The sequence below is a fragment of the Talpa occidentalis genome, unplaced genomic scaffold (assembly GCF_014898055.3).
Source record: "Talpa occidentalis isolate TD23 unplaced genomic scaffold, MPIMG_talOcc4v2.1 talOcc4.13, whole genome shotgun sequence".
Taxonomy (NCBI): domain Eukaryota; kingdom Metazoa; phylum Chordata; class Mammalia; order Eulipotyphla; family Talpidae; genus Talpa; species Talpa occidentalis.
The window spans coordinates 61739756-61755290 of NW_023601322.1; the positions used below are offsets into that span (position 1 = coordinate 61739756).

Here is a 15535-nt window from a genome sequence, read left to right on the forward strand (position 1 = left end):
ATGGTGATGGTTCATGGGTGAGATGGTGGCGGGAGAACTATGGGGACTACAATGATGTAAGAAGGTTTTAAAAATTAAAAAAAAAAAATAGAAATGGAAAAGTCAAAATCCAAGTCAGTGTAAAATTTTGTCTATGGCTCTGTGAGCAGATTGGGCAAATCCTCTTCCCAAATGAAACTATAGTGCTGGGAAAAATGACAATGATCATCATCTGGTGTTTTGGAAATCAACCAAAGGCGTGCAATGAACTGGGAAGTGCTTCTGCTCTAAGAACCATTGAGTTTCACATAGGAAAGCTTGGAATCCATGAAGTTCTGGACTGAGGTTTCTCTGTACGTCCTGCTGAGGTAGGGCAAGCCATGAAGACCAGTGACTTATCTGCCAGGGTTGAAGAGACTAATCCAACTTGAAGAAGTGGGCAGTGTGCACACTCAACAAAGCTGTCAGTAGGAATGAGCATCTGGTAGGTGAGTGAGTGGAGAGGGCCTGGGGCTCCTCCAGCCTGCATTGCTGATGTGGTCAAGGACAGCAGATTCCTAGCAGAGGCTGTGTTCCTAAATAGGGCAAATGGAAGAGGGCACTGAACCTTCACACACTTCTGGATTAATCCTAAGTCTGCATGCCTAAACTGAGAGGAAACTTGTCACAGCCTGGCAGAAATTAAAACCCAGGGAGGCTTGAAAACAGCTTGAACTTTAAACACACTCCCCTATATACTAACATAGCCTACAGCAAAGGACAGAAGCCGAAATGGTTCAAGGTATCTGAGTAGCACTGATGTGATCACAAGCTATGAGGACACAGAAAAACTCTGGCAAGTCAGCTTTAAAAATGAAATGAAGGACATATATTTTTGAAAAGAACAGCAACAAAATACCAACTGAGGGGTTAGTGACCACAGAAGAAACATATGTCATAGATTTTGCCCAGGCATGTTACTCGGCAAACAAACACCAGCAGCAATAATCTTCGCAGGAAAATATATCAGAATTCAGAGTAACTACAATATATTATCTAGAATGTCCCTTTTTTCAAGGGGAAAAAAAAGACAAAAATGATATGACAAAAAAGTGATCCAGTCTAAGGGGAGAGAAGCAATTAATAGAAGCTGTCTCTGGGTGTAGATAATAGTGGACAAAGCTTCAAAGCCACTAGTATATTCAAAGAACTAAAGGAAACTATTTGTAGAGTTAAAAGAGAGTGTGACAATAGTAGTTCAACCCAGAGATTATTAGTAAGGATATAAAAATTATTAGAAGCTCTCAAGTAGAAATTCTATAGCTTAAAAGTACAATAACTGTAAAAACAATTCACCAAAGTGACTCATCAAAGGGTTTGAGAGCACAAAAGGATCAGTGAACTGTGAGTCAACAAAAATTGCCCAATATGAAGGACAGGAAGAAAAGATTGAAGCAAAATTAAACTTTAGCATATCAACATCTATGTTGGACTGAAAAAGTATTTGGAAAAATAATAACCAAAAGTTCCCAAAATTTGAAAAAACAAAAACAAAAACAAATCATTATGCATCTAACATGTACAAAGAAACCCAAACAGGAGAAATACAAGTAGATCCATACCTTGATGCATAGAGTCAAACTGTTGAAAATCTAAGTCAAAGAAAAAAATTGAAAGCAGTGAGAGAAAAATAACTTAGCATATATCCATGAGCATTGACGCAACCAGCAGCTGGCTTCTCATCCCAAACCACAGAGGCCATGTTCAGAGTGTAGGGAATAAATACTGTCAAACAAGAATTCTGTATCTGACAAAACTATTCTTCAAAAACGAAGGAAGATTTGAGCTTGTTTGATGGAACAGCTTTCACAGAGTAAGATCTATGTGGGCTGCTTCCCAGGATCAAATCCTCACTTTTATTACTTAATAAACTCTTGGGAGAGGGCACTGTGGCTGATGGTGGAGGACTATGGGTGCCTTGGCTGGGGTGTGGTGTCATGACATGCATCTGAGGAGGTGTGATCCTATGCCTGTGAATCACATACAATGTTGTAAACAATGTTATCTCAATATGAAGGAGGGAGGGAGGGAAAGAGGGAGGAAAGAGACATTGCCAGATAAACAAAGACTGAGCAAATTTGTTGTTTGAAGAACAAGTTATACTGAAGGAAGAAAGTCCATCAAGGAGCTTCCCTGGTGGTGAAGGGGTTTAAGTCTCAGCACTGTGAAGTACTGTCTGTGGCCACTGCAGCACAAGTGCGATCCCAGGCAGGGAGCCACCCACATGGTGCAGCAGACCTCTCCTGTGTTGCCCGCTGCTCCCCTCCGCAGCGTATTTCAGTCAACCTGCCTGTTCTGTTCCCCACTCTGTCTCTGGTGAATCCTCTCACCCACCACACTTCTGCCCTGTACCCCAGTTCTTGTATGCATAAGTAAATAAATCTTTTTTTTTTTTAAAAAAAAAGAAAGTCCGGGGCCTCCCCTGGTGGCACAGTGGTTGAGCGCTGGGCTGCGAAGCTGCCCACAGCCTCTGCAGCACCAGTTTGATCCCCGGCCGCAGGTGAAAGTCCCACATGGCACGCAGACCTCTCCTGCCACGCCCGCTGCTCTCCTCAGCAGTGTATTTCATCAGTCTGCCTGTTTTGTTCCCCGCTGTGGCTCTGGTGAATTCTCTCACCCTCCCGCGCTTCTGACTGTACCCAATGTTTGTATAAATAAATAAATAAATCTTAAAAAAAAAAAAAAAGTCCATCAAGAAGATACCAGTAAGGGGCCTCCCTGGTGTTGCAGGTGGTTGAGCACACTGCTGTGAAGCTGTCCGAAGCCTCTGCAGCCCAGGTTCAATCCCAGCCTGCCAGGGAGATTCCCACATGGCGCGGCAGACCTCTCCTGTCTCGCCCGCTGCTCTCCTCAGCAGTGTATTTCAGTCAGTCTGCCTGTTCTGCTCCCCACTCTGTCTTTGGTGAATCCTTTCACCCTCCATCTGGCCTGTATCCTGGTTCTTGTATGCATAAATAAAATATATAAATCTTTAAAAAAATATTTAAAAAAAAAGATACCAGTAGGTAATACAAATCACAGGAAGAAATGAAGAATACTGCAAATAATAAATAAGTAGATTAGTGTCAAAGATTCCATAAATATATTTTCTCATTTTCCTCCAATTTTTTTAAAAGATATAGGATTATATGAAAACACCGTATCATTCATTTTATAACATTTATACATTTAATATATATTACCATGACAACACAAAAAAGAGGTAATAGAATTATATTGGAGCAAAATTTCTATGATTTCCAGAATCATATTTTAATCTGAGGAAGGTTGGGATAAATTTAAATGTGCCTTTCCATTCCACTAAAAAACACACAAAAATATGTAGTGAACAAGCAGAAGAAATGCAACAACATACTAAACATATCAGTTCAACATAAAGGAGTCAACAATCAAATTAAGGGGGAACAGTCAAAAAAGGCAGGACACATATAGAAAATCCAAGGCAGATCTTTGATAAAATTTCTATTCTTTTTGCCCTTGTGTGATATCTCTGATAAGCAGGACTGCTTGCCTAACTCTATGTACTAGACACAAAATGAACATGTTGAGTCCCTTATTAAAAAATTATTGTGGATTTTAAGTTGGTGAAAGCAGGCCATTAAGACCAGCACGGGGCCCTTCGAACACATGGTGCTAGGTGACCACATGCTACTCACCCATAATGCTCACCTGAATGTAAGTCAGAGGTTACCATAGCTTACTCTTTAGCTAAACCTCCTTTGGGGCCTCAGCACCCTCTGTTCTATTCTCCCTGTGTTGTCCTCTTCTTTCCATCCTTATACCCAAAATATCTAGCATTTAGGAAGAACACATCCTTCATACTAGAAGTCCAACTGGTTGAATCCAAGTGTCACCTCAACAGGGGCAATTGTGATGACACTTTCTTTTAAAAGATTTATTTATGCATCTAAGAACTGGGGTTTAGGCCAGAGGTGTGGTGGGTGAGAGGATTCACCGGAGACAGAAGCGGGAGCAAAACTGGTGGATCTGCTGAAATCCACTGCTGCAGTGAGACAGGAGAGGTCTGCTATGGCATGTGGGTCAGTTCCCTGGCTGGGGATTGAACTCATACTGCAGTGGCTGGTGATAGCTTGATAGCACTGATACTTTAACCCCTGCACCACCAGGGAGGCCCTCTAGACATTGCTTTGATTTGAACTTCTAAATCTCTTATTTGTACTGTCTTTATAGTTTGCAAGGGCAGTTATTGCTATGAGCAAAGCCAGCATGGGGCCTCAAAAAAGAACACTGTTTTCTAAATCACTGAAGTTTATTAATTTATTTGAGCGTGTTTAAAAATATAAGAAGAGTCTATGTGAGGTGATCTCCTTGTTGGGTGGCTGGTGCTTCTTGGTCCTTTGTGTGGTGATCTCACCATGTCTTCATAATTAGCTTTATGATCGCCACAGAAGGGATGGCCCACAAACCACTCACTAGTGTCAGACATGCCTGGGAGGGTCTCTGTCAGATCATGGCCCTAAGGCATGCAGGCCAATTCTACTTGGGCTCTGACTGGTCAATTTGCCTGCTTGTGGTTTGTGATAAGCTGTTAATGGTTTCCCGTGAGCCTTTGGGATACTGCCATACTTGCTGTTCAGGAAAAAAATGATAAGCATGAAGCAATCAAAGTTGCCACCCATATATATTATGAATCTTGTAAGTCAGAGAAAATCTGGCTCAAAACTGGCTTCATCAAAAAAAGGAGCTTCATCAAAAGGAGCTTCTGAAAACCCAGAATGCCTTGGAGTAAGGCATAATTAAGTGACTCAAACTCTCCATCAAAAACAGTTTCTTTCCATTTTTCTTCTTGGTCTTCTGTGGTATCTTGCTTAAGCCTAAGCCTGGATGCTTTCACAGTTCCAGAATGATTTTCTGAATCTTCTAATGTCTAAGAAGGAGAGAGAATCTCTTTCTTCTCTGACTCCAGAAGCATTTTTCCCACAAGTCCTAGCAAATATCTCCCTATTTCTCATTGTCTCAAGCTTCTCTCTCGCTTAACAAGTCACTGGGAGAAGGCCTGTGGAGTGTACTGACTGGCTTAACCAACCAGGCTTCTCCTCTAGAACTGAGCCTGGGGTGGGCACCCCCCAGGCTCATGGCTGCAGGGGAGACATGCTGGTGCTGGCAGGAGAAAGCTGTGGGCTGAGAGGGTTAAACCAACAAAAGCCCACCATCCCCACCAATGGGAAATATGGACTATTGTGAAGTCAGTGGCTACCAGGCCCTGAGCGCAGCCCCTCAAGGTGACTGAGGAGCCCAGGATGTTGAAGAGAGCTAGAAGGAGGTGCCAAGAACACTGGGCTGCCTCCTGCCATCCAGCTTGCAGTCCAACATGTGAGTAACATCAACACAGATGAAAAGTCATCGAATGTGCCCAGTTGGGAATATCATCCTGGCAGACATTGAACTAGGAGGTAGAGCCCTGGAGAGGTGTTTATTTTCTGAACTAAAAAAGGTAAGGGAAGCTTTTATTAACATTTCTGGATACTTATCACTAATAATAACCCTTATCATCATGCATAACTGGGAAAAATATACAAGAAAGCAGAAACAGTCGAGATTTAACCTCAACTACCAAGGAATGCCAAAATGAATGAATATTAAGATATTAATTCCACTAACATTGATCAGTGTCCACTGTGCACTTGGCTATGCCCTAAGCCCTGTACGAGATTGTAGAGTCTAGGCTTTGAAATCTTTCAGACCTAGAAATGAACCCTAGCTCTGTCTCTCAGCCACTCTGCCCCTTGGTGGCCTTGATGTTGAGGATGTACCTGTTTCAAGCAGCTGTTATGAATATTAAAAGACAGGAAATAGGTAAATAAAAGAGAAACTAAAACAAACATCCAGAGACCGAGACCAGCACATTGCAATCACCAGAAATGGTGGACAATTTAATCACAGTTACTGTCTTTATGATCACTATTATTATTAGTTATATTTAAAAGACTAGTAAGATATAGGTTCTGTTATTTAGATACCTACCAAGGAGTGGAGTGAAATGTGTACAGGTCAGGAATGTTGGAAGAGAATTAGAGATGCGATGACATAGGTGTTTGCAAGCAAATGCAAATTTCTACTGTGTTGGGAGCTGAGAAGTCTTGCTGAGAAGGCTTTGACATGCAGAAGTTAGAGGCCTTGTATGTTATTGTAGGTGCTATCTTTGGGGCCTTCTCTCTTAAGTCTTTCTAAGAAACCAAATCTTGAGTTTCGGGACAAAGGCTGACACTGGCATACGCCTGCCTTCTCTCCAGAGAGGACCCGGTGGCCCGAGGTCTCTGCGGCTCTGTCTCACCTTACGTGAGGTTGATCTGGCCGGTCCACATGGCAGAAGGCGTCGCTGCTTGATTCACGGCTTCCTGGCCATGAGATCATACTCCCAAAGGCATTTGATAATCTGTTTAACTGAGCGCAGTCATTTGTCTTGTTTGCTGACTACTTAGCAGATGGATTTGTGATTTGGGTAATTACTATATGAACGTTAATAAGACATGATATCTTTTATTAATTAGTACTTCATGTGGTTTGTTTTTCAAAATAGCAAAAACTAAATGACAGAAATATGAACGAGTCACTAGTATTAGTTTTGCAAAATTCACGTTTAGAGGTTATTCATTCTCACACGGTATCCTTTCTTGTATTTTTTGACTCACGAACAAAAACTAGAGCCATTCTGTTGTACTATGCTTCCTGGCGATGGCTAATTTACTCTGCTCAGCCAGAAAACGTTTAATTTAGAGAAGTGCTCATTTACACATTTTCCATTTTAATTCTCTCCAAAGAGGTTCTGGTGTTCCAAGGATAAAATACTTTCAGACTTCAAGTTGTGCCTGAAGAATAAAATTAAGTGAGGTTTGGACCCATTTTTCCAGAGGCAGAAGGGCGTGCTGTATATCCACCCCCACCCCCACCCCACCCAACAGTACGCCAGAGTCTGGGAGCAGGTTGGAAGAAGGTTTTTTTGTCCTGCCCTGTGGCTCTCTCCCCTGTTGCCAGTCTCTTCCCTCCACACACACGCCCCAGCAAGCATCACAAAAAGCCATTTCATAGTGAGGACTGGCAGTCATGCAGTTATGTTGCAGAGAACAGCATTTCTTCTAGAGTAACTCAGTTGGAAAATACTTCGGAACAAAGCAATCAGGTGGCGTGTTGTTACCACTTCCCTGAAGAACCCATTTAATGACTCCTGGGAGGACACACTTTCCTTTAAACATCCAGATGCCCACAGTGCTTGAGCTGCCTGCATATCCTGAAGCTGACAGCTCAATAAGACCTCCTTGAGCACCCACTGGGTGCCTCACACTGTATGAGATGTGGTGAAAGCTTTCCAGTGCCCAGTGTGGACAGTCTCTGGATGTCCCTGATTATTATGGGAGCAGATGTGATGCCAACTTGCTTTTGCACTAGACTTAAACCAGCAAGTTTAAGTTTCAAAGGAAGGGACAACTTAGCTCTCTGCTCCACTACCTTTTCAGGAACTCAAACCTTAAACTATAAGTTTCATTGATTACAGACTGAGTGTGTGCCGCACATTAAGCATTTTATATGGGTTTTTCTTATTCCTTACAAAACCCTCGTAATACTTGCACCTAGTTATATATATATATATATATTAATATAAACCTACTTTCAAGTGTACAACATAGTGATTTGTTATTTGCTTATATAGCAAAGTGATCACAACAAGCCTAGTTAACACTTGGTACCATGTATAGGTAATACAGTTTTTTTCTCATGAGAATATTTCAGATAATTACTTGCATTTATGAACCCATTTTATGGATGAGAAAATTCACTATTAAGATGCTAAGGAATTTATCAAAGGCTACAAAGCCTATTAAGTGATAGAACTGTGTTGGAGCAACCATTATGTACAAACTAGTTTAATTTTGAAAATCAATGATTAATGGCCATTCTTTATTTTTCTCTTATTACTTATATTCCTCCCTTTTCTTATCCCACAAGATTGGGACTACTGAACTTCTTTCACCTTTAGATTCTGGCAGAGTCTACATATTAAGCATTAAGCTCTTCACCTGATCACATAGCAAGAATCTGGAGATAATGGTTGACTGTTCCTGGGGTCATCTTTACAAAAAACTGTCCAGTTGTTAGAAGTGAATATTTCAGTGATACCCCAGTACAAGTGTGCAAATGCCCATTGGAGGCTCCCCCACAGAAGCAGGCATCTGTCTCGAGGGGTGTTCAAAGGCTTCACAGGTCTTAGTTGGGTGTATCTGGCTCTGTCTTTGTTGCCTGGGCAACCTCTTTCAGAATGTGAGGAAGTCGCTTTCCTTTTTTCCATTGAGATCTATGGGGAGGACTAAAATGTATATCTAGAGGTTACCTATTACCCACTGTCAGGCATAGTTGAGGGACAGAAGCAAGGTGTCAGGAAAGTGAGCCATGTGACCAAGGTGCAGAGGGTGTCACAGTCACCCAGAGAGTGATCAAGTCACCCAGCCGCTCTTGTGTAGCCTGAAACCAGATGGGAGAACAGTCAACATCGCACCCACCTCCAGAATCCCAATACCTATTTATACTCAGTTTCCTCTAAGATGAATATTCTATAGTAATTGTCTCTGTTTTTCCTGGTAGCACTGGAGGCAACTTTGAGAAGGTGATGCTGTCGGGTGACTGCAAACATGGGTTCGGGTATCAGCCTTGCTCCGACTGTGACTTCACCATTTGCTGTGTATCTTTGTCATGTAGTCCCCCTTAACCTGTTTCCTTGTCGATGAAACAGAAAGATTCACATGTAGATTCTGCATGTAATTGGTCTGCACTTATTTATTGAAGGTCTGTTTATGTTATAGACATTCAAGGGGATGATAAAGAAATGACCGTGGTTAGAAGGCGTGACACCTAAATGCCTCCATGAAGTTTAGGTCTAGCAGGAAAGGCACACATCTAACTCTCTCTATACTTATTGAGCTTCTGAAGATGAAGAATAGTGAATCTTGGAGAGAAACAATGGGGGAACCCAATCTAATTTAGGAAGAATTAGAGAGGGGCTTCCCCAAGAAAAGGGTATTAAAGATTTGAAGGAAAGTACAAGTTAGTTAGGTAAAGAGTGTGAGCCAGGGTTGCAAGGAACTTATTTAAAGGCTCATAGGAAAGAGAGAACAAAACACAAGAAGAACCAAAAGTGTCTGAGGATAGATGTGACCAGACCCCTCAAGAGAGATTCAGATGGCGCAAGATGAGGTTAACGGAAAGGCAGAAGTTGATCGAGTCCTTAAGAGTCCTGTAATCTATGTTAAAACACTTGAACTTTATCCCAAAGTCTGTGGGGAGCCTTCAAAGGGTTTAAACAGCAGTGACATGTGGAGGAGTTAACGAGAATTGAATAAAACAACCCACACAAAATCTTAGCATAGTGATATTACCTCGTCAACCTTCCAAGATGGGAGGCACTGTCGCGTCGTCATCATCTTTGACCTAGTGAGGTCAACTTTATCAACTTTAGTTGAAAGGCAGAAGTCCTGCCCTGTGCTGTGGAAAAATATTTAAGATGGTTTGTTATGGAGCAAACATGTTCTTTCTGGAAGTCCAGTAAAACTATTCCCAACCACTTGCAAAGGAAGTGGGAGGCCCCAAAGTAAATTTCCTTTCATGTCTATTCTTCCTCCTGTTCCTCAGCTCTTCAGCTTGGCAGCCTCCTCCGTGCATTCACCTGCCTCTTACACAGTGAAGTCATCACTCTTTCTGACAGGCCTGTCATTTTTATGATGATTTCTTTGCCGGAGCCTAAATACAAAAATGCAGGTGAACCGGATTCTGTGTTTTCCAGAAAAAGGTGTGTGTATGGGGGGGGGGGGGTGTGGGATGCCATTCAGGGTCTCAGACTTGAGAAAGTGCCTGCAAAAAGCAGAGGGGAGTTGCAAAACAACACAGGTCATGTGTTGGAGGTGAAGAACCTTTGTTTTCATGCAGGTGAGAGATCATGTTGCTTGGCACCTTACTATGAAATAAATCTGTGCATTCTCAGGGAGTAAATATAATGACAGCACTTAGTAAAAAGTGAGAAAAGAAGAATTTAACATTTCGAAGCTTATAGTTTGTTCACTTTCCTTTTTCTGATCTTGCTGTATTTAGGTTTTGAAGTAAAATTGGGGTAAAAGATTGAAATGGTTGGAGTTGGCATTGCTGGGCTATTGGAATTGGGTCTGGGCACCAGGAAACAGCCTTGCTTCTTCATAACCCTCATGGTTGATAAAAGAATATAAAGGGGCCAAGCCCACTGGGTTCTTTTTTTGTTTTGTTTCGTTTTAAGATTGATTGATTTATGTGTAGAAAAACTGGATTGTGGGTCAGAGGTACATGGGGTGGGGGAGTGAGACGATCCACCAGAGCCAGATTGGGGAGTAGAACAGGTGGATCTACTGAAATGCACTGCTGAGGGGAGCAGCAGATGAGACAGAGAGGTCTGATATATGGGTCAGCTCCCTGGCCCGGGTCAAACTCAGGCCTTACTGGTGATAGCGCTGAGACTTAACCCCTAGGCCATCAGGGAGGCCCCCCCACTGGGTTCTGAAAGCAAGTGTGTTGTTATCTAGGTGTGCTTGCAATTAAGTTGAACCTCTCTATCAAGAAGGATCCTTATTTATAAAATGAATTTGTTAGTTGCATGTGGAATAACAAATAGATGCTGATGAAGAGGACCCTTTTTTTTTCATTTTGTTTTGCTCTGAGGAAAGTTGTTCAAGTAGTGGCCCTGTCCTGAGGCACCTTCAGGCAATTGGTGGGAAAAAATACCCACTCAGGTAATGACAGTTTTTAGAGTTTTCAGCAAGGACCAAAGAGCCGAAGTAGAAGTCACCATCACAGCCACTCAGGCAAATGAAGAGAGGCAATACAGTTTAACAGTGGCAGGCACAGGGGCTTATAATCCAAAAACCGGACTTAGAATTCTTGCTTGGCCACATGGCACTGCGTGTATTCATTCATTTATTCCATCTATCTTGGATGCCAGTCATATGCTGGGTACTGGGTAGTGTGGTGCAACAGCAACCCAGATCTACAGAAAGAAAATTCAAGAAAACGATTTATTTCTCTGTCACTCTCTGCCAAGGGCACATACCTGTAATCATTTGATTAGCTACATATAGAATGAGAACAGAAAGATAGAATGTTCTCTCAGTGGCTGAAAAAACAGGTAACATCTGGTTAGAATTTTCTTTTGTTTCTTCTGGGTTGGAAAGAATTTGAATAACTTAAATACCTTTTTGAAAAATTAACCCTTTGCTTCTTTTTGTTGTGGATAATACAGATAGTTGAACACCAGCCATGGGCCAGATGTTGTATAAAGCACTTCAAAGTGAATAAAATTATTGTTTTCCTTTGGAGTTGTTATACCAATGCTCTGTCTTCAGGAAACTTCCTATGAGAAACATAGCTGGCCTGAATGTGAAATCATGCATTTTACAACCAGTTTCTATAAACAGGATTTCTACTCCACCCTAGAAGGCAGAGAGGCATTTGGGGTAATAAGGTGTAAATTTTCATTTTCTTCAAAGAGTTTGATTGTAAAAGGCAATGAGAAGAGAAAAATAGTAACGGTTTTAAGATGGAGATTTTCCTTTGTTTTTGTTAGTGATATTAAGATACTAGCAAGAAGAAGACAAAACAAATACAATTTATCCAGAGGGGAAGCGCCAATAGCAGTTGATTTTTGCTACAGTGGCTCAGAATACAGCATAATGTATGGACCAAACACAGTGGCACGCTGGCAGGGAACAAAAGGCACTTAATCTGTGAGTGAGTCCTTAAGAAAGTGTAATGATCAGAGCAGATTCCTTCTCTAAGTCTGCACTTGGGTGTGACAGCTAACCCCAGGCCAAAGGAACAGCAGCTTTATGAATCCACCCCAATGCCTAAAGTGGTGGAATTTCCCATAGTGGAAACTGTAATGAAGAAATAGTAATGGAGGCGGGGGATGTACTCTGTGTGTGTGTGTATGTGTGTGTGTGTGTGTGTGTGTAGGATGACTTCTTTAGATTGATGAAGTGAGAGGGGGAGGAGATAAATGAATGAGAGAGAGCTAGTCATGCCAAGGGCTGTGGGAAGAATGTTTGCAGTTGAATGCCAGGGTAAGCAATTTGGATTTTATTCTGAGCACAAGAAGGCATTAGGGAACTTTAAGTAGAACAGAATGATCTGGTTCACATTTTTTGAATGTTTTTCTGTAGCTCTGGGGAAAGTATAGATTTCGGGGTCAAAGTGGAACCAGGAAGACCAACGAGGTTTGGCTTTCTCTTGGAAGTGACGGTGGTGATGGCTTAGACCAGAGACATGCCAGCGAAGCCAGATCAGGGCATATGTGAAAACTACGTGGAGGGCCTCCCCGGTGGCGCAGCGGTAGAGCACTGGGTTGCGAAGCTGCCCGCGGCCTCTGCAGTGCCGGTTCGATCCCCGGCTGCTCCCCAGCCACCGCAGGAGGGTCCCACATGGCGCGCAGACCTCTCCTGCCGCCCGCTGCTCCCCTCAGCAGTGTACTTCGGTCCTTCTGCCTGCTCTGCTCCCCGCTCTGGCTCTGGTGAATTCTCTCACCCTCCTGCGCTTCTGACTGTACCCAGTGCATGTATAAACAAAACAAACAAACAAGCAAACAAATAAATAAAGAAAAACATGCCTCTATTAAAAAAAAAAAAAAAAAAAAAAAAAAAAACTACGTGGAAAGCAGACCCATAGCATTTGTTTGTCAAACATATATGGAAAAAAAGGGAAAAAGGAAGGAGAAAAATGACACCTTGGGTTTTAATTCTAGAATGTGTGTTCCACTGGGACATCCAGTGGAAAGTGGCCTTTGTGGAGACCACTGATTCTAATGCAGAGAACAGTGCACTAAGAAGAGTGCTACTTTGGCACCAGGGAGAAAGTTTATATTCTGGGTACTACAGACCTAGTTGGTCTCTTAGGAGTTCTCATCTGGGGTATTGGATCCGCTCTCTGCTTCATCTCATAGCCAGAGAAGACGGCTTTGTCCATAAGCCCCAAACCCCTAATGTTTATTTACTAGCACTTGACCTTTTATTTTTTTAAAGATTTATTTATGCTTACAAGAACTGGGGTGTAGGCCAGAGGTATGTGAGGGTGAAAGAATTCACTAGAGGCAGAGTGGGGAGCAGAACAGGTAGATCTACTGAAATACACTGCTGAGGGGAACAGCAGGCAAGACAGGAGATGTCTCGAACTTCTGCTGCAGTGGCTGTGGATAGCTTCATAGTGCTGAGACTTAACCCTTTGTACCACCAGGGAGGCTCTTGACCTTTATTCTTTACAAGGTCACCCTCCACTGGCTTTTCATACTTAAACTAGGGTCCACCTGACCAACAACACATTTTGCAACAACAGCTGCTTCATTATGCCATTTGGATGCCTAGCTGGTTCGCAGATTAGGAATATTTTGTTTAGTGGATTGTGCCATGAGATCAAATTTAGAGATAGTTGTGAATATATCCTAAAGTTGGAAATCACCAAAGATGAGAAATGGTGCCCAGGATAACACAGATCATTAACTTTGGGGTGTCACCTTTATACTGGCTGCAGTGAGGTACCAGGCAGTAGTCCGGTGGGACAGTTTTATAAAATGCCACCACCCTCACCAGTGCTTCCCAAAGGCCCCCATGGGTGTTTTCTGAACCCACATAACACATGCTTGGTAAACAAAAACCCTATGACTTCCTCTGCAGTTCAGCCTGCTCATGTTAGAAGACTCTCTTTAAGGAAAAGTGAAAAATACAAGGCAATAAATCTTTAAAAGTATTGTAACATTCAAAACATCAATATTGGTTTGAAATGATCACATCATTTTCTAAAATAATGGTCTGTATGAGGAATGTCATGAATTATAATTAATTTACATATGCATTAATGTCCACTTTCAAAGAAAATCTCCTTTCTCTTTCAAACATTGAAAATTAAATATTTATACTTGTTGTGATTTCATATAGACATAGTGAATATTGCTTCTTAAAGCCACCTGCTCTCCACCATATGTCATTTTCTCCGTTGATTCTTTATAACCCATAGATGTGGAGTTGGGTTAGTCCTAATTGAAAGTCTTACCACAGGCCACACAAGTGGAAAGTGGAAAGCGCTGAGCTACTTCAGTTCAGTAGAACAGGAGGTAAATGGAGCGTAAATAGCTTCATCGCTTTTAAGGATCTCTCCTTGTAGTTAATTCATTAAAGGATTTAAGAATTTAACTTTGAGTCCTTGAACTTGAATTACTGAGTAATAATCAAAATATACTTATTGTATTTCTTGCATTTGAGGACAAGTTCTTATATTTGAAGCTGAGTTCCTCAAGTTCTCCAGGTCACAATTCACTTTCATCTTTTCAAAGTGAGATAATCTATCAAGGACCATGTTCTGAAGGGTCCTCAAGTAAAGGTAAATAGGTGATTGTGAAGATGGAAAAAATCATTGAAAACTCGAAGAGTAAAAAATAAAGGAGCCTAGGGTGCAAAGAAAATACCAGTCTTCCTAGAAATACATACTGGATTCTATTTCTTTTCATTTTTCCTAAGCAAAGAACTTCCTTGAAGAATCTATCTTGGGGGTAGAGCTAGTTTGAAAGTTTGAGCTTAAAAAAAATAGTCATGGGAATGGGAGATGGTAAGCCCCTAGGATTCCTCTTGTCTTTCTTAAACAACCTCTGCTCCCACTCCTACTCCTGGCCAATTGTATACAAAGAACACCTGTTCAGGGTGCTAATCCTTGTCCTCTGCCTTGTCCTGCCATCCTCAGTAATTGTAACAGAGATGAGTGTTATTTAATTTTTTTGTAACACTGGTTTACAATATTGTTTGTCTTTTAGAGGTATAGGATCTTCCCCTTCAGGTGTTGTCACTATACCACACCCTCCACCAAAGCACCCATAGTCCTCCAGCACAGTCCCTTGTAGTCCCTCCCCACATAATTCTCACCTTTCCCCTCTCTCTGGCAGCCTCAGTTCAACAATCAAATTCCTAGAGTTATTAGTTTGGTTTTATGTGACCCTTAGTACTGCTTTTGCTGTGTCCTATAAGTTCTGGAAGGTTGTGTCCTCATTATCACTTGTCTCAAGGTACTTTTAATTTCTTCTGTGATTTCCCTGTTAACTCAGTCATCATTCAGTAGTGACGAACATACACGAAGTCTCCACATATTAGAGGTTTTCCTGTTTTCTTTTTGTGGTTGATTTTAATTTGACACCATTGTGATGAGAGAAGATGCTTGGTGTGATTTCAACCTTTATGAATTTGTTGATACTTGTTTTGCAACCCAATATGTAGTCAAACCTGGAGAACGTTCCATGTGTAATTGAGAAGCTTTTGGGAGGTGCAGTGCCCTATGAAGTTCATGTGGTCTAATTCTTTGTTTAAGGCGTTGGTGTCCTTTTTTTCTGCCTGGCTGATCTGTCCATTGGTGAAAGTGGAGTGTTGAAATCCCCTGTCATGAATGTGTTTTTCCCAATGTCTGTTTTCAGATTTGATGGCAATAGACTGATATATTTTGGTATTCCTTCATT

General features: G+C 41.7%; 1 protein-coding gene across 7 annotated transcripts in view; it reads left to right on the plus strand.

Moving 5' to 3' along the window:
* The first annotated feature begins 5215 nt into the window (after positions 1-5215).
* The window catches only part of PPP2R2B (protein phosphatase 2 regulatory subunit Bbeta), a 325271-nt gene continuing 314951 nt past the window's right edge, over positions 5216-15535 (plus strand). For 3 of the 7 annotated variants that reach the window (XM_054694272.1, XM_054694279.1, XM_054694273.1), the window contains exon 1: positions 5216-5473. The gene's annotated coding sequence lies outside the window, so the exon portion shown is untranslated. Of the gene's footprint in view, positions 5474-9660; positions 9818-15535 lie in introns of all 7 variants that reach the window. The other 4 variants (XM_054694277.1, XM_054694276.1, XM_054694274.1 and 1 more) reach the window with 3 other exon arrangements.